A 24,935-nucleotide genomic window follows, 5' to 3' on the forward strand; every position below is an offset into this window, starting at 1 on the left:
CTCTAATGCATTCTGATGACGCCGAGTGTTTGATTTGAAAAGTTCTTCATCACTGCAATATGGATGTAGATCTTCTCCCAACCTGATTATTAATATTATTGATGAAAATAATAACTAAAACATTGATCAAGAGACCCCTCAATTAAATAGAGTTGGGAGACCAGAAGAGGGCGCGTTCACACTTTGTGATGAAAGCAGAATCAGACAGGAAGCAGAAAAACTCCTTTTCTGTCAAGGATTCAGCCAATGAAAAGTCAAGCACTGTTTATTTACTCTAGGCTCCCAAGTTCCTTTTCTCCAGTGTAAAAGGGTTTTCTTTCCTTTTTTGTGCGGGGATTTGCATGTAGAGCCTCATGGTTGTAGACCTGAAACTGCAATTCTCTGCTGATCCCAAGTAAAATCATCTTTGTCTTAGGTCAACACAGCAAAAACAGCTTCTGACATTTGCTGAGCACTCACTATATAGCAGGCCCTATTCTGGGCCTTATTCATATGTCACCTCATTTGGTAATCCTGCGAGGCAGCAGTATCACACCCCTGTTAGAGACAAGGAAACCGAAGCTCGGACATGCGAGGTAAAACCCAGGTTCCACACTCCAGTTTGCTTGACACTGAAGGCGCTGGTCTTTCCACTGTCCTCTTCCTCTGCAAATGGTTAGGAAATTTCAACGATTTAGATGTTAACTTACCTCAGGGAAATCACAGACACAATTATTTGCTTTCATAAGGCCAAATCCTACCTACTAAATGTTTGGTTTTTCAGAAGCCATTGTGAGAATGATTAATGCTCAATTATCAATGCCATCCCTTCTATTATCAAACGCTATTACGGCTAGATATTTTAGTCCAGTATATAAAGCCTTATTACTTATTTATCAAAGATACAACTTAAGTCTTACTTCAAAGATAAAGTGTGAAATTGTGCTGACCTGATTGCCAACAATTTTTTTCATCTTCAGGGTTTTTTGCTTTTTTTTTTGCTTGTTTTTCTTCTAAAACCCAAACTTGATTAAAATGTAAAATAAAATATTGTGTAAAAACTTTCCCTAGGCATTTAAGTCAACCGTTTTAAAAAGGCATTTTTAATACCAAAATCTTCAGAGAGTACTAATTCTTGTCAGAAATGTAAGTGATGACCTAAAGGATCATATATAGGTAATGGAAGATGACAGTTTGAGGAGCTTTACCTGAAAAAAAAAAAAAATTCAAGATGTTGAGTCTCTCAGCAATATCTATGGGTCAATTTTAAAATTTCACTGTTCTTAGACTGGGTGAATTATCCATTTACAGGGGAGCACAAATACAACCCTCTCTTCAAAACACACACATATAGAAACGTATGTAACACAAACAGTTGTTCTCACCGTTCTGTAATATTATCGAGAGTGTGCTTGCCAGTGTTCCTTTATATCGTATTAGTTGAAATTGCTAGTGGTTTGAAGCTCTGTACTTGGAGTCAGGAGAACTGGCTTTGTTTGTGTCTTCCTATAGGACAATTTTTCTATACCTCAATTTTGACCATGGTGAAATGATTGTATTAAAACAGATCCTATTTATTTCACATAACAGGTAACATGGACCAACGGAACAATGGTAAAGGGCCTGCTGGCTTAGGGGAGCAGTCATGGGGACTCTCCCACTCCTGACAGAGCCCATTGAGACATCTGTATAGGTTTTAAACAGAACCAGTGTGTAACAATGACAGACATAGTCTTCCCTCCTTGAAACCTGGCATTAAATGAAAAAGCAAAATTTTGTAAAAATTGGTATGAGATAGCACAGTGTAGGGAATAAGATTTAAGATTTTGTTTTTAAATAAAAAGCAACATTCCACAAGTATATACTGTAAAACAGTCACTGTGTCAAACATTTCCATGCACTCCATGCATAAATGCATATATCCTTTGGGACCATGTTTTTCTCTGGATATAAGCCCAGGAGTGTGATTGTAGGGTCATATGGTACCTCTGTTTTCAGTTTCTTAAGGAACCTCTATCCTGTTCTCAGAGAAGACATCTGTATGTCTCCTGTGAAGAAATGTCTACTTAGATCTTCTGCCCATTTTTCTGTTGGGTTGTTTGTTTTTATATTGAGCTGCCTGCATATTTTGGAGATTAATCCCTTGTCAGTTGCTTGTTTGCAATTATTTTCTCAATTCTGAGAAAATGACGTGTAACATGTCATTTGTCCTCACAAAATTCCTTATTAGATAGATACTATTCCACTTTGGTAATCAGGCAATCAGAAAGGTTAAGAATTCAAACCTCATAAAAATCCAAGCATGTCTAAGGCTCCAAGCCTATTAAAAATCATTGCAGTTTTCAAAGAGACATTTAGTTTTTTTATTAATTTTTATTAGAATATAGTTGTCTTACAATATTGTGTTAGTTTTTTCTATACAGCAAAGTGAATCTGTTATACATATATGTATATCCACTCTTTCTTGGATTCCCTTCCCATTTAGGTCTTTGAGTAGAGTTCCCTGTGCTGTACAGTAAGTTCTCATTATTATCACTATTTTATAGTAATTTGATAGGGATTACATTGAAACTTCAGATTCCTTATTTGCAAAATAAGCAAACTAACATCTACCTTGCAGGATTATCGTAGGTACTAAATGGGATAAAATATTTCAAGGTTAGTTCCCTATATTTTCCACAAGAAAAACCATAGTTTTTCATTACTATTATCTTATCATTATTTAAAGTAGTAATGGAAAATCTGTGAATTATTTTCAGATACCTTATAAATGTTTGTTGATATTTGGGGAACAAATGCTAAGGGAATTCAGCACCACCAAACCAGCATTACAACAAATCCTAAAGGGACTTCTCGAGGTGGAATAGCCATGAACAGACCCAAGAAAATCACTAACAGAGAAGCTCACTGGTAAAGGCAAATATAAAGTAAGGTAGGAAATCACCTATACACAAATATGATATCATAACCAGCAGCCATGAGAAGAGGAGAGATTTGGGGAACAAAAAAATGTCTTCAGTATAGCTGTGGAATAGAATGTAAATAGAGAATAGAACACTTTATAGCACAACTTGTTATCTCTTGGCTTAACTTTCTAAGCAAAGACTGTCAAGGGTTGTGGTAGACAGAATAATGTTCTTCTAAAGATGTCTATCTTCTAAACCCTGGAATTTATGAATATGTTAACTTTCATGGCAAAAGTACCTCTGCAGTCATGATTAAATTAAGGATCCTAAAATGGGAAGATTATCCTGGATTATCTAGGAGCATCCAGTGTAATCTCAGTGTCTTTATATACAGAAAAGGATATGTTTGGACAGAAAACAGGGTCAGAGGGGAATTTCAGGATTCTATGTTTCTGGTTTTAAAGATGGAGTTCAGTACAGTTCAGTCACTCAGTCATGTCCGACTCTCTGTGACCCCATGGACTGCAGCACACCAGGCTTCCCTGTCCATCACCGACTCCTAGAACTTACTCAAACTCATGCCCATTGAGTCGGTGATGCCATCCAACCATCTCATCCTCTGTCGTCCCCTTGATGGAGAAGAGGCCACAAATCAAGGAATAAGATATCCTCTAGAAGCTGGAGGGTTTCCCTGGTGGCTCAGACAGTGAAGAGTCTGCCTGCAATGCAGGAGACCTGGATTCGACCCCTGAGTTGGGAAGATCCCCTGGAGAAGGGAACAGATACCTGCTCTAGTTCTCTCACCTGGACAATTCCATGGACAAGAATGTGGCAAGCCACAGTCCATGGGGTCACAAAGACAAGAAGCTAGAAAATGCAAGGAAACCGATTTCCCTGTGAAGGAACAGAGCTCTATGGACACTTTAATTTTATTCCAAAAGACCCATTTGGGACTCTTGAAATTTAGAAGCATAAAAAATATATACGTATGTTGTTATAAGCAACAAAGTTTGTGATAACTAGTTACAGCATTAATGGGTAAGTATGTTTAATGATGTTGATCTATCTAAAATCTGACGGAGACAAAAATACTGAGAATCCATTGTAATCTCAAAAACTTCCCAGAGGAAATGATACACCAGCAGACTACTGATGATTATTCTTCTCCCTCAGCCAATCTATCTTTAGCATAGATGACAACATAGAGTAACCATGGCTTGAAAGCATCAGTGGTCTATTCCTTAAAGGTGCAGACATAGGGCTATATTTTAGCAAGGCTTTTCTGCTTTAAAGCCTGTGTTTCTGTCATTGTCTGAAGCATGCAGCCAGTACATGCAACTCTGCAATGCCATGACTCCCCGTCTCTTCTCTCCCAAGGAAAATAATGGAAGGTTTTTTGATGTTCTAGAGAAATCTTTGTTTAATATTTAAGAGAGGCAGAAGAGTATACCGTGGGAGCCTACACAACCATTCAAAAGGATGTTCAGAAAGGGTTTTTAGTTGTGTGTAAAATACTGATTTGATGATGTGAAGGGGAAAATACAATCTGAAAACTATACCTTTAATGACATATCAGAGATAGCAAATGCATTACAGAAAGATTAAATGAAATACACTAATATGCTAACACTAATTGCTTCCAGGTGGTGGGATTATGGATGACTTCTGTGTGTGTATGCTCAGTCGCTTCAGTCACGTCCACCTCTTTGTGACCCCACGGACTGTAGCCCACCAGGCTCCTCTGTCCATGGAATTCTCTAGGCAAGAATACTGGAGTGGGTTGCTGTGTCCTCCTCTAGCAGATCTTACATACCCAGGGACTGAACCCATGTCTCTTGCATCTTCTGCATTGCAGAAAGATTCTTTACCCACTGAGCCACCTGGGAAGACCATTTATCTGTGTATGCTTCTCTAATTTTCAAATTTTCTATAATATGCATATATTACCTTTACAAAATGAAACTAATATAAACTGTAAGAAAATAAAATAATAAAATCAGGTAAAAAAAGGTATCAGTGGTCAAAGTCATTCGTTTTCATTCCCTTGCTCTAATTCTGGTTTCATTCCGTAATCTTATTTATTACAATTTGGCTTCGTAGGCAGACATTTATACTGTAAAGACTGACCGAATTGCCAACAAAATTTTTTGCTCACTTGGCAGATTTATCCTTCACTTCAGATTGATTAGTTGACTTCAGATTTCTATTCACTCTTTCACTCATATATTCAACAAATATTCATTGAGCCTCACTAGTTGTCAGGTACAATACCATTCCAGGTGCAGAAATAAATCAAATACAGTTCCTCCTGTTACAGCTTTCACAGTCTGATAAGGGAAACAACCTGAAGATGGATAAACTAATCATTGCAATGCAGTTTGTAAGTGCTAAGTGAGAGTTGCTCAGTCATGTCCGACTCTTTGCGCCCCCATGGACTACATAGTCCATGGAATTCTCCAGGCCAGAATACTGGAGTGTGTAGCCTATCTCTTCTCCAGGGGATCTTCCCAACCCAGGGATCAAACCCTGGTCTCCTGCACTGCAGGCGGGTTCTTTACCAACTGAGCCACCAGGGAAGCCCTAAAGTGAAAGTATAAGTGCTAAGTATTCTTAGTGTACTTACTAAATACGTTAGTGAAAATAGAAGTGCTAAGGCAGGAGTAAACAAAGGGTATTACTGGAGCACCAAGAGGGTAGCTGATTTAGATTCCTGGAATCTGGCAAGGCTTTGAAGAGAAGCCATGTGTACATTGAGATTAAATATTTTATTAAGTTGGTTGACATGAATCGATACTTTGAAACTGATCAGTCCTGGATGTATTGACAAAACTGAGCTCATGTTTTTACAAAGCTGATGTACTAAATACTAACAAATAATAAAGTGTAGAATGCTCTGCTGGAACATCCAACCTTTCTGACATTTTGGACATGTGTGTGTGTGTGTGTGTGTGTGTTTAGTCTCTTTAAAATAGAACATCCCTTTAGTGATAATTAGATCTTAGATCTTGCCTTTCCTGTGGTCCTTTCAAGTTCAACTCAAGGCAAAGAGAATTTCACACTATGTATTCTAGTAGTCAGATCATTTTCTAGCCAGGAAAGAAGACTTCAAAAGAAGTCATTCAACCTTAAAATGTATCCTAAGAAATGGGATGAATTAGCATAGAGGTGTTCATTGGAAGGACTGATGCTAAAGCTGAAACTGCAATACTTTGGCCACCTCATGCGACGAGTTGACTCACTGGAAAAGACTCTGATGCTGGGAAAGGTTAGGGGCGGGAGGAGAAGGGGACGACAGAGAATGAGATGGCTGGATGGCATCACCGACTCTGTGGACATGAGTTTGAGTGAACTCCGGGAGTTGGTGATGGACAGGGAGGCCTGGCGTGCTGTGATTCATGGGGTCGCGGAGAGTCGGACACGACTGAGCGACTGAACTGAACTGAACTGAACTGAATGATTACATTTGGATTTTGTACTTGAGAGATCCATAATTTGACTATCTTGGGCCAGGTCTCAAAAAGCCCCTAGAGGGAGGAGGGGATTGCGACACACAAACTTGAGTCACAGACTCCTCCCTAAGAAGATCCCGCCGGCGCCAAGAATTAAGAAACTCCTCCCAAGAAAAGTCCCGCCGGCGCCAAAAGTCGAGCCAATCAGTAAAAGAGGGAAACCCCCCCCCCCTAAAAACCGCGCGCGTATAAGCTGGCCAATGAACTTCCGTGCATGTATAAACTGGCCAATGAGCTTCTGCCAGCTTGATCTTTTGAACAGAAATAGGTGCTCATGTATCCTGGAACCTGTCCCCGCCATTTGGTTTTCTTTTAAACCAACCAATGAAAACCCTGTAACCAAGCTTCTCGCTTCTGTACCCGCGCTTTCTGCATCCCGACCCCATAAAAACCCCCTGCTCCAGCCGTTGGGCGCGCAAGTCCACCGAGAGACTTTGTCGCCCCAGGTACCTGTGTATCTGAATAAACCTCTTGCTGTTTGCATCCGAACGTGAATGGTCTCGCTGTTCCCTGGGAAGGGTCTCCCTTGTGGGAAAGATACTCCACGGAGGTCTTTCATTTGGGGGCTCGTCCGGGATCCGGAGACCCCCCCTCGCCCAGGGACCACCGACCCCTCGTCGGGAGGTAAGCTGGCCAGCGTTTTATGTTTTACTGTTTTATGTTTTCGTACCTTCTGTGTGTCTGTTGTGGTGCAACTCGGGTTTCAGCTGAAACAATCTGTATCTGGCGGAGCAGGAAGGAGCTGACGAGCTCGGACTTCCCTCCGCAAGCCTGGAAGACGTTCCAAGGCTATCTGGAGCCCGATTTTTCGGTGCTCATCCGTCTCAGTTCACGACCAGAGTCGGACTTTTCGGGGCTCCGCCCTTGTCCGAGGGGTACGTGAAACTTCAGGGAGGCGAGGGATCCGGACCCTCATCTACGCCTCCATCCGAGCTTTTGTTTTCAGTTTTGCGCAAAAACCGTGCCGTGCGATTTTGGTGTATTAGTCTCTGTGTCGTGTTTGTTTGTCTTATAACAGGAGTACTCTTACTAGAAGAAATGGGTCAATCTCTAACCACCCCCCTGAGTCTTACTTTACAGCATTGGAAAGATGTCCAAGACATCGCCCATAACCAGTCAGTAGAAGTCCGAAAAAAGAAATGGACAACCTTTTGCTCGTCCGAGTGGCCCTCCTTCAATGTGGGCTGGCCACAGGATGGGACCTTTAACCTTGATACTATTTTCCAGGTAAAGGCAAGAGTGATGGATCCCGGGCCCCTTGGTCATCCCGACCAAGTGGCATACATCGTGACTTGGGAAGCCCTGGCCTACGACCCTCCGCCCTGGGTCAAGCCCTTCGTCAATCCCAAGCGCCCCCTTCCCCCATCGGCCCCTGCCCTTCCACCTCTCCCCCTCCCTGCTTCGGCCCAACCGCCTACCCACTCGTCCCTATATCCCGCCCTAACTAAGTCTCCACGGGAAAAGGTTAAAAAAGAAAAACCTACAGCAGCCACTGTGTTGCCGCCGGGAGATGACCTACTCATAGATCTGTTAGCCGAGGACCCCCCACCCTACCGAGACCCAGCCCCAATAAGGGAAGCCGCAGCGGCGGCTCCTGCCCCAGTCGCGCCAGCACCGTCCCCGGTGGCCGGACGACTAAGAGTCCGCAGAGAGCCACCTCCGGATTCCACCTCCCAGGCCCTTCCCCTGCGAACGGGGTCCAACGGCCAGGCCCAATACTGGCCCTTTTCTGCTTCCGACCTTTACAACTGGAAAAATAACAACCCCCCTTTCTCCAAAGATCCCTCCATGTTAACCTCTTTGATTGAGTCCATCCTAGTTACTCACCAACCCACCTGGGACGACTGCCAACAACTGCTACAAGCGCTGCTGACCACTGAAGAGAGGCAAAAGGTCTTCCTGGAAGCTCGAAAAAACGTCCTAGGCGAAAATGGCCGTCCCACGCAACTGCCTAACGAGATTAATTCCGCCTTCCCTCTGGAACGTCCCGACTGGGATTTCTCTACAGCTGAAGGTAGGAACCACCTACGTCTCTATCGCCAGTTGCTCATAGCGGGTCTCCATGGGGCAGCGAGGCGCCCCACCAATTTGGCCCAGGTAAAACAGGTTATTCAGGGTCCTGAGGAGTCCCCTTCCGCATTCCTGGAGCGGCTTAAAGAAGCCTATCGTATATATACTCCTTACGATCCTGAAGACCCAGGGTGTAACCTCTCTATGTCCTTTATTTGGCAATCTGCACCAGACATTAGAAAGAAACTTGAGAGGCTAGACAACCTCAAAGAAAGTTCCTTACAAGACTTAGTAAAAGAGGCAGAACGCATTTTCAATAAGAGGGAGACTCGAGAAGAGAGAGATGAAAGACTAAAAAGAGAGGCAGAAGAGAGAGACGAGAGGCTTAGAAAAGAAACAGAAGAGAGAGAAAATGCGAGAGATCGCAAGAGAAATAAAGAATTCAGCAAATTGCTAGCCACCGTAGTATCAGGGCAGCGACAGGATAAGTTAGGGGGAGACAAGAAGGGGCCCCGAGTGGAAAAAGACCAATGTGCCTACTGTAAAGAAAAGGGTCACTGGGTCAAGGACTGCCCAAGGCGACCAAAGGGGGCCCGCCGACCAAAGCCCCAGACGTCCCTCTTGACCCTAGAAGATTAGGAAAGTCAGGGCCAGGAGCCCCCCCCTGAGCCTAGGATAACCCTTGACGTTGGGGGGCAACCTGTCACCTTCCTGGTGGACACCGGCGCACAACACTCCGTGTTGACTCATCCGACGGGACCTCTGAGCAGCAAGTCGGCCTGGGTCCAAGGAGCCACAGGGGGCAAGCGGTATCGGTGGACCACGGACCGGAAGGTACATCTGGCTACCGGAGAGGTAACTCATTCCTTTTTGCACGTACCTGACTGTCCTTACCCTCTGTTGGGCCGAGACCTCCTTACAAAACTGAGAGCACAAGTACATTTTAAAGAGACAGGGGCCCATGTTACCGGGCCCCAAGGACAACCCCTTCATGTCCTGACCCTAAAGTTAGAAGATGAATACAAACTTTACGAGGAAGCAGGACCCGACAAGACCAAAAACCTTGCTGCCATCACCCCCTGGTTGCAAAAATTTCCACTAGCTTGGGCCGAGACCGGGGGAATGGGGCTAGCCGTCCGGCAGTCACCACTGATAATACCCCTAAAGGCCACAGCCTCCCCTGTGTCGATTAAACAATACCCCATGTCCCAAGAAGCGTACCAAGGAATTAGGCCGCACATTAAGAGACTTTTGGATCAGGGGATTCTGATCTCCTGCCAGTCGCCATGGAACACCCCTCTCCTCCCTGTAAAAAAGCCAGGGTCAGGAGACTACAGGCCAGTCCAGGACTTGAGGGAAGTCAATAAGAGGGTGGAAAACATTCACCCCACAGTCCCTAACCCATACAATCTACTAAGTGGGTTGCCACCGTCACATACCTGGTATACGGTGCTAGATCTCAAAGATGCCTTCTTTTGCCTAAGACTGCACCCAAATAGCCAACTCCTCTTTGCCTTCGAATGGAGAGACCCCGAGCTGGGGATATCCGGCCAGTTGACATGGACCCGACTCCCACAAGGGTTCAAAAACAGCCCAACTCTCTTTGACGAGGCCCTGCATCGGGACCTGGCTGACTTCAGAATCCAACATCCAGCTCTCATCCTACTACAGTACGTAGATGATCTTCTGTTAGCGGCAAAGACGGAGAAAAGCTGCAAAGAAGGTACGTCTGCCCTCCTTGAAACCCTGGGGACTCTAGGATATCGGGCTTCGGCGAAAAAGGCCCAAATCTGTCAACAACAGGTCACCTATCTGGGATACCAGATCAAAGAGGGACAGAGGTGGCTGACAGAAGCTCGTAAACAAACCATTATGAACATCCCTGCCCCCAAAAGCCCCCGCCAATTGCGGGAATTCCTGGGGGCTGCAGGGTTCTGTCGCCTCTGGATACCAGGCTTTGCCGAGATGGTCGCACCTCTGTACCCCCTTACAAAGCAAGGAGCCTTCTTTGACTGGCGGGAGGAACATTCCGTGGCCTTCAAAAATGTCAAGAGAGCCCTATTAACTTCCCCGGCTCTCGGGCTCCCAGACCTGACCAAGCCCTTTGGACTGTTTGTAGATGAGAGACAAGGCTACGCAAAAGGGGTCCTAGTCCAGGATATAGGACCCTGGAAACGCCCTGTAGCCTACCTCTCGAAAAAGCTAGACCCCGTGGCTTCAGGCTGGCCACCCTGTTTGCGCATGGTGGCAGCTATTGCGGTCCTCATCAAGGACGCCCACAAGTTGACCATGGGGCAGCCCTTAACCATCTTTGCCCCACACGCGGTTGAAGCCCTTATCAGACAGCCACCAGACCGTTGGCTGTCCAACTCCCGAATGACCCACTATCAGGCTATGCTTCTGGACACGGACCGAGTTCACTTTGGTCCCGTCGTGACACTCAACCCTGCCACCCTGCTCCCACTCCCGGAAGAACCAGAGCTGCACGACTGTCACCAGATCCTCGCGGAAACCCACGGAACCAGGCCAGACCTGTCAGATCGACCACTCCCAGACGCAGATATCACCTGGTACACTGATGGCAGTAGCTTTATGGACAATGGGGAAAGAAGAGCAGGAGCGGCCGTGACTACAGAAACAGAGGTAATCTGGGCAGAGGCTCTACCGCCAGGAACCTCCGCCCAAAGGGCCGAGCTTATCGCCCTGACCAAGGCTCTCCAGATGGCAGCAGGTAAGAGGCTTAACATATACACGGATAGCCGGTATGCGTTCGCCACAGCCCATATCCACGGAGAAATCTATCGGCGAAGAGGGCTCCTGACCTCTGAGGGAAAAGAGATTAAAAATAAGGCTGAAATCTTGGCTCTGCTAAAAGCCCTGTTCCTTCCCCAAAAACTCAGTATCATCCATTGCCCGGGACACCAGAAGGGAGACAATCCTGAGGCACGCGGTAACAGAATGGCTGACCAGGCCGCCCGAGAGGCAGCCTCATGTAAATCGCCGAAAGCCTCGCAAACCCTTCCCCTGGCCTCGAAAACTGCTGATACTGCTCCCGTGCGCTGCCCCTTCCAGTATACTAAGGAGGATACGGACTTACTGAGAAAAATGGGGGCTTCCTATGAACCAACACAAGGGTACTGGATTTATAAAGAAAAACCTGTAATGCCAAAAAGACAGACTTTAGAATTATTAAATCGTTTACATGGACTGACCCACCTCAGCCCCCGAAAAACAAAGACCCTCCTAAATAGAGAAGAAAACACCCACTATTTGTTAGGAAGAGACAATCTCCTACAACAAATAGCAGACAACTGCAGGGCTTGCGCTCAGGTCAATGCTGGGAGAGTCCAATATGGAGCCGGGGCCCGGGCGCGAGGACACCGACCGGGTACTCATTGGGAAATTGATTTTACAGAGATAAAACCAGGACTATATGGTTACAAATATCTCTTAGTATTCGTGGACACTTTCTCCGGTTGGGTAGAGGCCTTCCCTACGAAGCAAGAAACAGCCAAGACAGTTACCAAAAAATTGCTGGAAGAGATCTTCCCCAGGTACGGGATGCCCCAGACGCTGGGGACAGACAATGGGCCGGCCTTCGTCTCCCAGGTAAGTCAGCTGGTGGCTAAGCTACTGGGGATCAATTGGAAATTACATTGTGCATATAGACCCCAGAGTTCAGGACAGGTAGAACGGATGAACAGAACCATCAAGGAGACTTTGTCCAAATTAACGCTTGCAACTGGCTCTAGAGACTGGGTGTTCCTACTGCCTCTGGCCCTATATCGGGCCAGAAACACCCCAGGGTCCCATGGTCTGACACCGTTCGAAATATTATACGGGGCTCCACCACCAGCCGCCACCCTCCTTGACCCCCACATTGCAAACCACGCTAACAACCCTTCCTTAAAAGCCCATTTACAGGCACTCCAGATCGTGCAGAGAGAGGTTTGGAAACCGTTGGCCGCAGCTTACCAGGAACAGCTGAAAAAGCCAGTAGTTCCACACCCATTCCAGATTGGAGATTCCGTCTGGGTCCGCAGACATCAGACCACAAACCTAGAACCCCGGTGGAAAGGACCGTATACAGTCCTTTTAACCACGCCAACAGCCCTGAAAGTGGACGGCATCGCTGCTTGGATCCACTCCTCGCACGTTAAGCGTGCCCCGTCATCAGGCTCCGCCGACACCAGCCAAGACAGCCCGGACGGACCGCCCCGATGGAGGCTTCAACGCTCTCAAAATCCACTCAAGATAAGACTTTCAAAGATTATATAACTATAGTCCTTATAATCTTGAGTTCCCTGTCACCTGTATCCTCTGCTAACCCCCATACCCCAAAACAAATAACCTGGAAACTTCTAGATGGGCTCACTGGCGAGGTACTCAACTCAACCACCGAGATTCACCCCCCCAACACTTGGTGGCCAGATCTGTATTTCAATTTCAAAGACATTATACAGATAGATGGGACTGGGGGACTTCTGCAGGCCGACGGGTTTTGGGCATGCCCAGGGTACCTGAAAAACTGGAAAACTTGCGGGGGCATGCAACATTATTGGTGTAGTTCTTGGTCCTGCGTGACCTCTAATGATGGCAACCGTAAGTGGGACGTTAAAAGCAGGGATGGAATTACCTTTTCGTTTGCACTAAAGGCCCCCGACGAGGGTGCATATTCCCCAGGCCCAGACGGAAAAGATAAGTATGCCCAAGTTAAGATAACGTTCAACCAAGAAACAGCAAAAAAACTCCATTGGGCTTCGGGGCTCAGCTGGGGAATTCAGACAAATGCAGGGCCCACCTGGTGGGGCCCCTTCTACGGGGGTATCATAACCATCCTCCAAACCATAAAAACACCAGGCCCCACTGCTGCTGTCGGACCCAACACAGTCCTGACAGCTCCAAACCCCCAAGTCCCTACAAATAGCTCAGGAATCAAAAGTAACACCCCCTCACCTAGTCAGTTGACACCTCTGTCAGGACCATCAGAGACCCCTACACCAGAAACTAGGGTTCGATTATTCAACCTGGTACAGGGAGCCTACCTCGCCCTTAACGCCTCTGACCCTGACAGGACCCAAGAGTGCTGGCTATGCTTAGTGTCTAGCCCCCCTTATTACGAGGGTATAGCAGTCGGGGGCAACTACTCCAATCATACCCACGTCTCCGGCCGATGTGCTTCTGGCACTCAGCACAAACTAACCTTATCCCAGGTATCTGGGAAAGGACTTTGCCTCGGGACTGTTCCTAAAACCCACCAGGCCCTATGTAACATCACCAAAAAGGTAACCGGAGGCACCTACTACCTAGAAGCCCCTAATGGGACCTATTGGGCTTGCAGCACCGGGCTAACCCCATGTGTCTCTGCCGCAGTGCTTAACGGAACCACTGACTACTGTGTCTTGGTTGAGTTATGGCCTAGAATAACTTACCATAGTTCTGAGTATGTCTATAACTACTTTGAAAAAAGGTTTCGGTATAAGAGAGAGCCTGTTTCCATCACCCTGGCCGTGCTGCTCGGAGTGGGAGGAATAGCGGCAGGATTAGGCACGGGGACGGCAGCACTCATAGAAACTAATCAGTTCGGACGGCTCCAGGCCGCCATGCACATGGACATCAGAGCATTAGAAGAATCTGTAAGCGCTCTAGAAAAGTCACTTACCTCCCTCTCCGAAGTAGTTTTACAAAACAGGAGAGGGTTAGATATCCTATTTTTGCAGGAAGGAGGGCTTTGTGCAGCCCTAAAGGAAGAATGCTGTTTCTATGCTGACCATACCGGGGTAGTAAGAGACAATATGGCTAAGCTAAGAGAAAGGCTCAAACAGAGACAAAAATTATTCGAGACTGAACAGGGATGGTTTGAAAGCTGGTTCAATCGCTCTCCCTGGCTCACGACCCTACTCTCCTCCATCATGGGCCCTCTAATCATTATCCTGCTCATACTATTGTTTGGCCCATGCATTTTCAACCGGCTAATGCAGTTCATTAGAGACAGACTGTCAGTCGTGCAAGCCTTGGTCTTAACTCAGCAATATCACCAAGTAAGACAAGGTGATTATGAATAGAGATGGCTTAAAACCCTCGAATGGAAGATTCCATTCTTATTTACAAGAGAAATGGGGGAATGAGAGATCCATAATTTGACTATCTTGGGCCAGGTCTCAAAAAGCCCCTAGAGGGAGGAGGGGATTGCGACACACAAACTTGAGTCACAGACTCCTCCCTAAGAAGATCCCGCCGGCGCCAAGAATTAAGAAACTCCTCCCAAGAAAAGTCCCGCCGGCGCCAAAAGTCGAGCCAATCAGTAAAAGAGGGAAACCCCCCCCCCCTAAAAACCGCGCGCGTATAAGCTGGCCAATGAACTTCCGTGCATGTATAAACTGGCCAATGAGCTTCTGCCAGCTTGATCTTTTGAACAGAAATAGGTGCTCATGTATCCTGGAACCTGTCCCCGCCATTTGGTTTTCTTTTAAACCAACCAATGAAAACCCTGTAACCAAGCTTCTCGCTTCTGTACCCGCGCTTTCTGCATCCCGACCCCATAAAAACCCCCTGCTCCAGCCGTTGGGCGCGCAAGTCCACCGAGAGACTTTGTCGCCCCAGGTACCTGTGTATCTGAATAAACCTCTTGCTGTTTGCATCCGAACGTGAATGGTCTCGCTGTTCCCTGGGAAGGGTCTCCCTTGTGGGAAAGATACTCCACGGAGGTCTTTCAGTACTAACCCTATTTTCAAATTCAAACCTGATTTATTCTTTATTATAAACAACTATATCTCTTCATATTACTGCTTCAAATAAAAATCATAAGATGTGTTTGGGAGAAGGTAAAGGTACTTTAATACTTTGCTAGAAATGTGTTTGGTTTGCAAAAATCATCCTAGAGGTATAAAAGCAAAACTTTATTAGGTAATTCTTCTGCTATACTAGTCCATGCTTAGCAAACAAAGAGATAATATTTGATTTTTGTAATATAGACACAGACATTCTATTCTCTATAAAGCAGTCAAAAAGATACAGTCCAAAATATAAGTTGAATCGTTGTATTCTCCTACTCAGGCTTACCCAATGGCTCAGCAGAGAAAAAAAATCTACCAGCAATGCAGGAGACGCAGGAGACACAGTTTCGATCCTTGAGTCAGGAAGATCCCCTGGAGAAGGGCACCCCAATATTCTTAATGGGAAAATCCCGTGGATAGGGGAGCCTGGCAGGCTACAATTCATAGATTTGCAAAGAGTCAGACACAACTGATACAACTGAGCAGCAGCAGCAGCCTTCTCCTACTCTTATTTTATTCTGAATGAAACCATGAGTCCGGACTTTGGTTTGTAAGATACACGGGAGCTGCCTGCCTCATTCACTTTAGCTTCCATGATGCCTCTCTGACCTCACTTTCTATCACAATTCTTGTTCAGTGCACCATTCTGGCCATTTTGCTGTCCCTTGAACCTAGGGAATGTGGTCTAGCCTCAGGGCCCTTATGCTAGCTGCTACCTTTCATTTGGTTACTCCATTATATGCATAGCTAACTCTATTTTCTTGGGCTTTTGCTCAGATGTCATTCTTAATAGAAGTTTCTTGCCTCATCCTGCTACCTAAAATAGTCTCTCAATGTCATTCTTCCCAGCATTACTTCCCCACATCACCATTTTTTATTATGCTTTTCCCCCTAGCATTTACCACCATCTGGTATCATATTATATGCTTATTTGTTTATTGTTAGTCTATTCCACCATAATCAAGCTTGTGCAGAGAGGAACTTCTGTTTTATTTACCTTAGTGACTTCGTTGGTGCCTGATAAAAAGTAGATACTCAGTAAGCGTTCATTGTCGAGGTAATGTAAGTATGTAGACTATATGGACTCTTTCAACAGAGCTGACCCTCCTAATACCAATATATAGAAATTCCAGCAAAGTATAAAAACAAATATTTTAAACATAGAGCTTAGCTCAAACTCAAGAACCGAAATTGTCTACATACCAAAATGTAGCAGAAACTTGAAGCCAGGACAATCAGCTTATAAGCCAACAGTAACATATATACATAGACTATATAAACCATAATAGCTTGAAACTGGAGTTTTAATATCCACATGGGCAAAGAAGATATGTCATGGATTTAAAACTGTGAGCATTGCTTCTAGAAGGTCTGAATTATGGCAAAGCTGCTCCTTACATAAAGAATTTAAAAAATCTCTGACCTTGTCTTAAGGAAGCAACAGGAAAGATGGTCTCCACTTTAAATTAAAATAAAAAGTTGATTGAAATAATCTAAATCTGCAAGCCAAGTCCTCTTGTGACTGTGTATGACAAACCTATAGTTCCCACGTCACATGAAATTCTAGAGTCAAGAAATTAGTGTAAAAATATGTGGTTCTGAACAAGTAAAAAATTTGAAGTGTTCAGCAGAAGTAATCACACAATTTTTCTCTAGTGATGCTTCCCCAACTCATGGCACATGTAAAGACTGTTAATAAAACCGTTCTACCACAGTTGAACTCACAACAATAAATGACAAACTACATGAAAAAATGCTCTACCAGGAGAAAGAGTCAGCACACATTACAAATGGAAGGATTAACATATGAAGAAATTGGAAAAAAAAATGAATAATTAGGGAGAAAGTATAAAATTTATGTGTTTAAAAATGAGAAACTAGTGGGTGAATGGAACAGCAGATTTTTCATAGTTGAAAAGGGAATTGGTGAATTGAAATTATGCAGAATACAAACTATGAAGAAAATTGATGGAAGATAAGAAAAAGATCTGGATATGAAGGATAGGAAGAGCAACTCAATTTAAACTACTCAGAAGGAGACGACAGATTGAGGAAGTGGCAATATTGAAAGATTCAATGGTTGGAAATTTTTAAAAATAAGAAAAGACATGAATCTTCATGTTGAAAGAATCTCAGGCTTCCCAGGTGGCTCAGAGGTAAAGAACCCCTGCCAATGCAGGAGACACAGGAGATGTGGGTTCATCCCTGGATCAGGAGGATCCCCTGGAGGCAGAAATGGCAACCCACTCTAGTATTCTTGTCTGGAAAATCCCATGGACAGAAGAGCCTGGCAGGCTACAGTCCATGGAGTCACACAAAGAGCTGAACATGACTGAGAGACTAAGCACGCACAATTCCATTCATACCAAATTCTAAGCAACATAAAGAAAAATAAAATTCAGTTTTAGGCACCTTCTTGTTAAACTGCAGACTGCCAAACACAAACAGAAACCTTTAAAGACAATTGGAACTTAATCAGAGTTCAGTTACTCTTATTGTGCTTGTCATACAATAATTAGAAACACTCAGTTAATTAAGATGAAACTACCATTCTGGAAGTCCAAAGAAGTGTTAGATGTTGATAGTCTGGCAAAACTGGAAAGGAAAAGCTAACTTTGATGAGTAGCTACTCTGTGCCAGATATTGTCAGATTTTTTTAAAATGTGTATCTAATTTAACACCCAAGAATCCTTAAAATCATATTAACTACATTTTATTTAAAAAGTGAAAGTGAGTTCAGATATAGGTATCTTGCTCAATCATGATACTGATAAATGAAAGAGTCAGAATTCCTGAGGATTGGCCACAAATTACACTAAACAGATATAAGAACTCAAAACGGAACAGAACAAAACCCCACAGCTATGCTACTAGCCTAGTTCTGTAATTTTAGAGAAGATATGTAGCTTGTTCTCTCAACCATAAAGTAGAAGTAAAAATAGAACTAACCTCATAGGATTGTTGTAGGGAATAGTTATCATACGTGAATAATATTCAATTTGGCACATATTGAATACTTTTTAAATGCTAGCTATTTGTATAGATTCCAGCTAATGAATTCATTATAGCTAACTAATTAATGAAAGTTAACTATGACAGCAGTCACTTATTCTAGGAAGACAACATGTTTTATTCATTTTTTTATTCTCTGTAACCATATGTAACAGGGATTTTATTAACATTGAGTGAATTATTACTAAAGTGCAATAATTTATGTTCACAGTATTATTGACTATAGAAATATAAAAGAAGGTTAGACTTCATCTGGTATTCTCTAAGATTGAAACAACCAAGAAATCCATTTGGAAATTTCCCATCAAATGTGGTAGTTTGTAAAATTTTGAAGAATAAACTAAAGATCTCAGGAAAACTTTTTACACAGAACAATATCTTCTCTTGAGTTTAGGATTCAATGCCTAAATACTGTACTCCAGAAGGAGAAAAATATGTCTGGTTTTCAGAGGATGTTCTCTGGATTTAAAAAAAAAAAAGATAATATCTATCAAATGGGCTTGATGGGCGTGCCAGGAAAAGCATAATGCACTAAAAGAGGATTATAACCTCTAGCTTGTAGTTTCCTGATATACAGTGTGAAAACACTCTTTTCAGCTAAATTTGTCATTAAAACAGTTTTTTAAGCTATAATGTCATTCTTTCTTCAATCTAATATAGGAATAATCAAATGAAATGAATAAATGCATGATTAATAAAAATGAACACAATCTTTGGAATGCTTGCCATACTTTTGCTTTGGACTCCAGACAAAAAATTCCTCCTTCGGGAACTATTGAAAATTACTTCAGATCATATCAGAACTTGTATACACTTTGTCTCTCCTACAGCATGTGAAATAATGCCAGAAGACTCTTGAGAGTCCCTTGGACTGCAAGGAGATCCAACCCGTCCATTCTAAAGGAGATCAATCCTGGGTGTTCACTGGAAGGACTGATGCTAAAGCTGAAACGCCAATACTTTGGCCACCTCATGCGACGAGTTGACTCACTGCAAAAGACTCTGATGCTGGGAAGGATTGGGGGCGGGAGGAGAAGGGGACGACAGAGAATGAGATGGCTGGATGGCATCACCGACTCTGTGGACATGAGTTTGAGTGAACTCCAGCAGTTGGTGATGGACAGGGAGGCCTGGCGTGCTGTGATTCATGGGGTTGCAAAGAGTCGGACACAACTGAGCAACTGAACTGAACTGAACTGAACTTAACTGAAAGAAATCTTTATCAAGTGTTAATTAGATAACTTAGATTGACAACTACTGAAGTGCCAACTAGTATGCTAACAGTCAAGGATGTCAGGACTTAAATAGCCCAGTGCTCACATGAATGCTTCCATCAACAACAGTCTTCAATCCTAAGTAACCACTGAAGGGTGGGTGTGGTCTCTCCTGATGCCAGTCACCAATGATGGCTATTTACATATTCTGATTCCCAAACTTCCCTAATGATAAAAACCATCTAAGATGCATAAGAAAAATGCACTTAGAGAAAAATTCAGTTCGGTCCCTGCCTAGAAATTCTGATGTGTGTGTGTGTGTATGTGTGTGTGTGTGTGTGTGTTAGTTAGTCAGTTGTGTGATCAACTCTTTGTGACCACATGGACTATAAGCTGCCAGGTTCCTCTGTCCATGGGATTCTCCAGGCAAGAGGACTGGAGGGGGTTGCCTCTTCCTTCTTCAGGGGATCTTCCTGACCCAGGGGCTGAACCCAGGCTCCTACCCTGCAGGCAGATTCTTTACCATCTGAGCCACCAGGAAAGCACGTAAATTCTGATTCTGTAAGTCTAAATGGACTCAGGTTTGTAGATATTTTTTTAAAAAAAGAATGCCTTTTATGATTAGATAATAATTGGTTTAAAAAAAAAAACTAAAACTATTTTAATCCTCACAGCAACCTTTTGAGGTAAGTGAGGTGAATTTGTTGAGACTCAAAACCATTTTGTGACATCCTCAAGGTCACCCATCTAGCAAAGAACAAAACTAGGATTCAAAATTAATGCTGCATTCCCCAAAGCCTACAAGTCTACTGCTCGAATTTCTCTGCCAAGGCAGGCAAAAGGCTTTAATATTATTGCTGTTCCTCCAAGTTGAAGAAGCCAGGGATGCCCTCGAACTAGGCCCCTGGATACAGTGAGGTCAGTTTCCAAGCAACTTAACTGGGGCCAGGACACAGACTGTGTATTGGAATCAGAGTGCAAGTGATCTGGTTTGGTTTAAACTCTGATCCAGTCTGACAAGAAAAAAAAAATAGTTGTTTGGGGGTCTCTGGCTTTGCCCCCTAAGTGCACAGGTAAGCTTTATTTTCAGCCAAGGAAACCAGAGGGCTTTCAGTTCCTTCATAGGCAACAGGCCAGGTAGCATTTCCAAAGGCAATAGGCTTGTCTTAGTAAAGGCTCAGAGACAGCACTGCCTGTGACCTCCCAGTAGGAGCACCATTGTACCTTTTGTGTCATGCAGGGGTGTTTTTCAGCTTTTCTGCCTAAGAACTTCTGTCTGTTCTCAGATTTCCGAGTAAACAATGTCAATATTTACTAAGAACTTCCAGGTGCATGGAGAATATTGTGAGCAAAGTAGATCTAACCGTCAAGTTGCTGAGTCTTAAAAACATCAGGTTTGAGAGAATGTGAGAGGGAAACGGACTGCTCTGTCCAGTGAGCTTCCACTTTATTTACCTTGTTTATGTGTTTTTCTTCTGCACTTGATTTTGCTCTCCTTTAGAATGAGGACTGTTTGTCATTTATCTTAAGATTTCTAGGGGTTTGCACAGGGCTGAACACAATGAATGCACAAGATGTTTTTTACTATGAATTTGTGAAGGAATTTAACTATGTGATCTTAAGTGAAGAGCTTAATCTCCTTTCTGAAAGATGTAAGTAATAATAAGTGAACTAGGTGGTGGTACTAATGAAAGGAGACATATGAGAACACCCTGTAAACCATAAAAATAATCATATATGAAGACAAGGCAGATGGATTATGCCCCGTCATTATCCAACCCAGTGGATGGTATTACCACAGCGCCCGCCCCAGAGTAAGTTCTCAGTGTCTGACAAGGACCTTGAACCTTAATTTACCATGAGCAGCACGGTGCTCAAGTTCACTAAATCCTCACTTCAACCCCATAAAGTAAAGATACTGTGTGTGTGTGTGTGCTCAGTTGCTCAGTCATGTCCCACTTTTTGTGACCCCATGGACTGTAGCCCATCAGGCTTCACTGTCTTTGGGATTTTTCCCAAAAAGAATACTGGAATGGGTTGCCGTTTCCTTCTCCAGGGATCTCCTGACTCAGAGGTCAATATTATATAATACATGAATGAGCAAAAGCCTATATAGATCAATGACTTTCCCAAGGTCACATATAGAAAGTTATGGAAGAGCTTGGACTGACCATGTGGGTATCATGTCAAAGATTTGTTCCTTAGCAATTAATGAGCAAGAATGAATGGGGGGCAGTAAAAGGGAAGAGGGTGGAAGAGAATTTAATACAGAGGATTATAACTAAGGTAATAAATGGTAACACACAGGCAGCATAGAAAAGATATCAAACAATATTCTTGGGCATAATATATTTTTAAATCTAAGATATTTTCCTTAAAATAAACATTCATGGCCTCAATACAGTATCCTTAGGAAAACAACAAGCAAACAAGCTCTGTAATCAATTCCTTCAACAAATTTTACTACCGAAGCATGATGAGTATGTTGAAAGCTCTTGAAACTGTCAGCATCTGCTTTGCTGGGGCTCATCTCATCTGATCATTTATTTGACAGAGGAACAGCTCCAGCTTCTGCAGTTTTCCTTAAATTGCTGAGATTTTTCCCCCCAATTAAATCACCCAGTGACAGCAGCAATTCTATTAGGCTACTTTCTTAACTCGGTCACAAAGCAGAAAGATAACAAGGCAAGGCATGCAACAATATAAACCATGTTAAGAACCATCACTCAGTGGCTTCAGATCCAAATCAAGGCTATGGAATACAGGATGACATGAGATGTTGAAATGAAAAATAACAACCATGTTTCTCTGAGGCTCAGGCATTAACACACAGCCACATTTTACATAACAGTCAGCTCAGAGGATTAGTAAAACACAGGCTACAAAACCTGGAAACCCTCCTACCCACATTAAGCTAATTGAGTTGGAGACATCCAATTCATCACATTTGCAGCCTGATTTATAAGCAACTCACCCTGTTCTAGAGCAGAAAGTGAAATGTTATAAGCTAGCTATTCTTAAAATTTCAAGCCCAGCAACTCTGAACCTGTCAATATCTTAATGGGAGAGAGAAAAGGAAGACTCTAATTCAAGCACACTTCTGTGACTCTGATGAAAAAATAAATATACAGTGAACATTTTATGACTGACATTTCCATAAAGAGTTGAGCCACGAATGGGAAACCCTCTGTGCCCGAATCCTATAGAAAGTCCATCTTCATTTTAGCAAGTTGATGGGGTAATTTAAAGTCAGTTCTTTGCTGGGATGCAACTTCCATGCCGGAGAAGGCAATGGCAAGCCACTCCAGTACTCTTGCCTAGAAAATCCCATGGATGGAGGAGCCTGGTAGGCTGCAGTCCGTGGGGTCGCTAAGAGTCGGACACGACTGAGCGACTTCACTTTCACTTTTCACTTTCACACATTGGAGAAGGAAATGGCAACCCACTCCAGTGTTCTTGCCTGGAGAATCCCAGGGACGGGGGAGCCTGGTGGGCTTACGTCTATGGGGTCACACAGAGTTGGACACGACTGAAGTGACTTAGCAGCAGCAGCAGCAACTTCCATGCAGCATAAAGAAAATAATCTTATGAAAGTTAAAAACCCAAATTCAGAGAGGCAAGATATAGCTCTTGGCTTGCAGAGCTGGGAAAAGCTTATGATAGTAACTAATGAACACAGAAAACTGCCTCATACGTCAAAAACACTAGGAGGATTGGGAACAGAAGCAAAGTCCGGCATTTCAAGCACTCTCTTGAAGCAAATGGGCTGTCTCAGACCTTCTGCTGGTCTGGGGGAACCAGTCGATCTCTGTTACTGAGAGATGTCATGGAATCAGGGGTGCTTCACTGATATACCTGATCAAAAATCGGCTGCCTTCTATCTTTCCTGACACTTAAAAAAGATTTCTTCTCAAGGACAAGCATTTCTAAAGGGATGGAAGTAAACTTGAAATTCATTCCAATCAGAAATTCTTAACTTTGAGTCTGTGGTCCTGAGAAAGTCCATAGATGGGCTTTAAGTGATCCACCCTCTAAGTAATCATCCTTGAAATTTTATGCAAAAGTTGTGTGGTATATATATATATTGCTGTGAAAGTGTTGTACTCAATATGCCAGCAAATCTGGAAAACTCACAAGTGGCCACAGAACTGGAAAAGGTCAGGTTTCTTTCCAATCCCAAAGAAAGGCAATGCTAAAGAATGTTCAAACTACTGCACAATTGCACTCATCTCACATGTTAGCAAAGTAAGCCTCAAAATTCTCCAAGGCTGGCTTCAACAGTACATGAACCATGAACTTACAGATATTCAAGCTAGATTTAGAAAAGGCAGAGGAACCAGAGATCAAATTGTCAACATCCGCTGGATCATCAAAAAAGCAAAAGAGTTCCAGGAAAACATCTATTTCTACTTTATTGACTACGCTAAAGCCTTTGACTGTGTGGATCATAACAAACTGGAAAATTCTTAAGGAGATGGGAATAACAGATCACCTGACCTGCCTCCTGAGAAATCTTTATGCAGGTCAAGAAGCAACAGTTAGAACTAGACATGGAACAACAGACTGGTTCCAAATCGGGAAAGGAGTACGTCAAGGCTGTATATTGTCACCATGCTTATTTAACTTATATGCAGAGTACATCATGTGAAATTCCAGGCTGGATGAAGCACAAGCTGGAATCAAGATGGCCAGGAGAAATATCAATAACCTCAGATACACAGATGACACCACCCTTATGGCAGAAAGCAAAGAAGAACTAAAGAGCCTCTTGATGAAAGTGAAAGAGGAGAATGAAAATGTTGGCTTAAAACTCAACAATCAGAAAACTAAGATCATGGAATCTGGTCCCATCACTTCATGGCAAATAGATGGGAAAACAATGGAAACAGTGAGAGAATTTATTTTGGGGAGGCTCCAAAATCACTGCAAATGGTAACTGTAGCCGTGAAATTAAAAGGTGCTTGCTCCTTGGAAGAAAAGCTATGACCAACCTAGATAGCATATTAAAAAGCAGAGACATTACTTTGCCAACAAAGGTCTGTCTAGTCCAGGCTATGATTTTTCCAGTAGTCATGTATGGATGCAAGAGTTGGACTATAAAGAAAGCTGAGCGCCGCAGAATTGATGCTTTTGATCTGTGGTGTTGGAGAAGACTCCTGAGAGTCCCTTGGACTGAAAGGAGATCCAACCAGTCCATCCTAAAGGAGATCAGTCCTGAATGTTCATTGGAAGGACTGATGCTGAAGCTGAAACTTCAATACTTTGGCCACCTGATGCGAAGAGATGACTCATTTGAAAAGACCCTGATGCTGGGAAAGATTGAAGACAGGAGGAGAAGGGGATGACAGAGGATGAGATGATTGGATGGCATCACTGACACAAAGGACATGAGTTTGAGTAGGCTCCAGGAGTGGGCGATGGATAGGGAGGCCTGGCGTGCTGTAGCAGGACACAAAGAGTAGGACACAACTGAGTGACTAAACTGATAAATTGTTCTTGTTATTGTTTCATAAGAAAATGACTCATTGT

General features: G+C 43.6%; 1 protein-coding gene across 1 annotated transcript in view; it reads right to left on the reverse strand.

Moving 5' to 3' along the window:
• Positions 1-24,935, reverse strand: part of DLG2 (discs large MAGUK scaffold protein 2) — a 1,481,746-nt gene that overhangs the window by 1,217,766 nt on the left and 239,045 nt on the right. The window lies entirely within an intron of this gene.

The sequence above is a fragment of the Moschus berezovskii genome, chromosome 25 (genome assembly GCF_049115385.1).
Source record: "Moschus berezovskii isolate FMDL1 chromosome 25, NW_MosBer_1.0, whole genome shotgun sequence".
Classification (NCBI taxonomy): Eukaryota; Metazoa; Chordata; class Mammalia; order Artiodactyla; family Moschidae; genus Moschus; species Moschus berezovskii.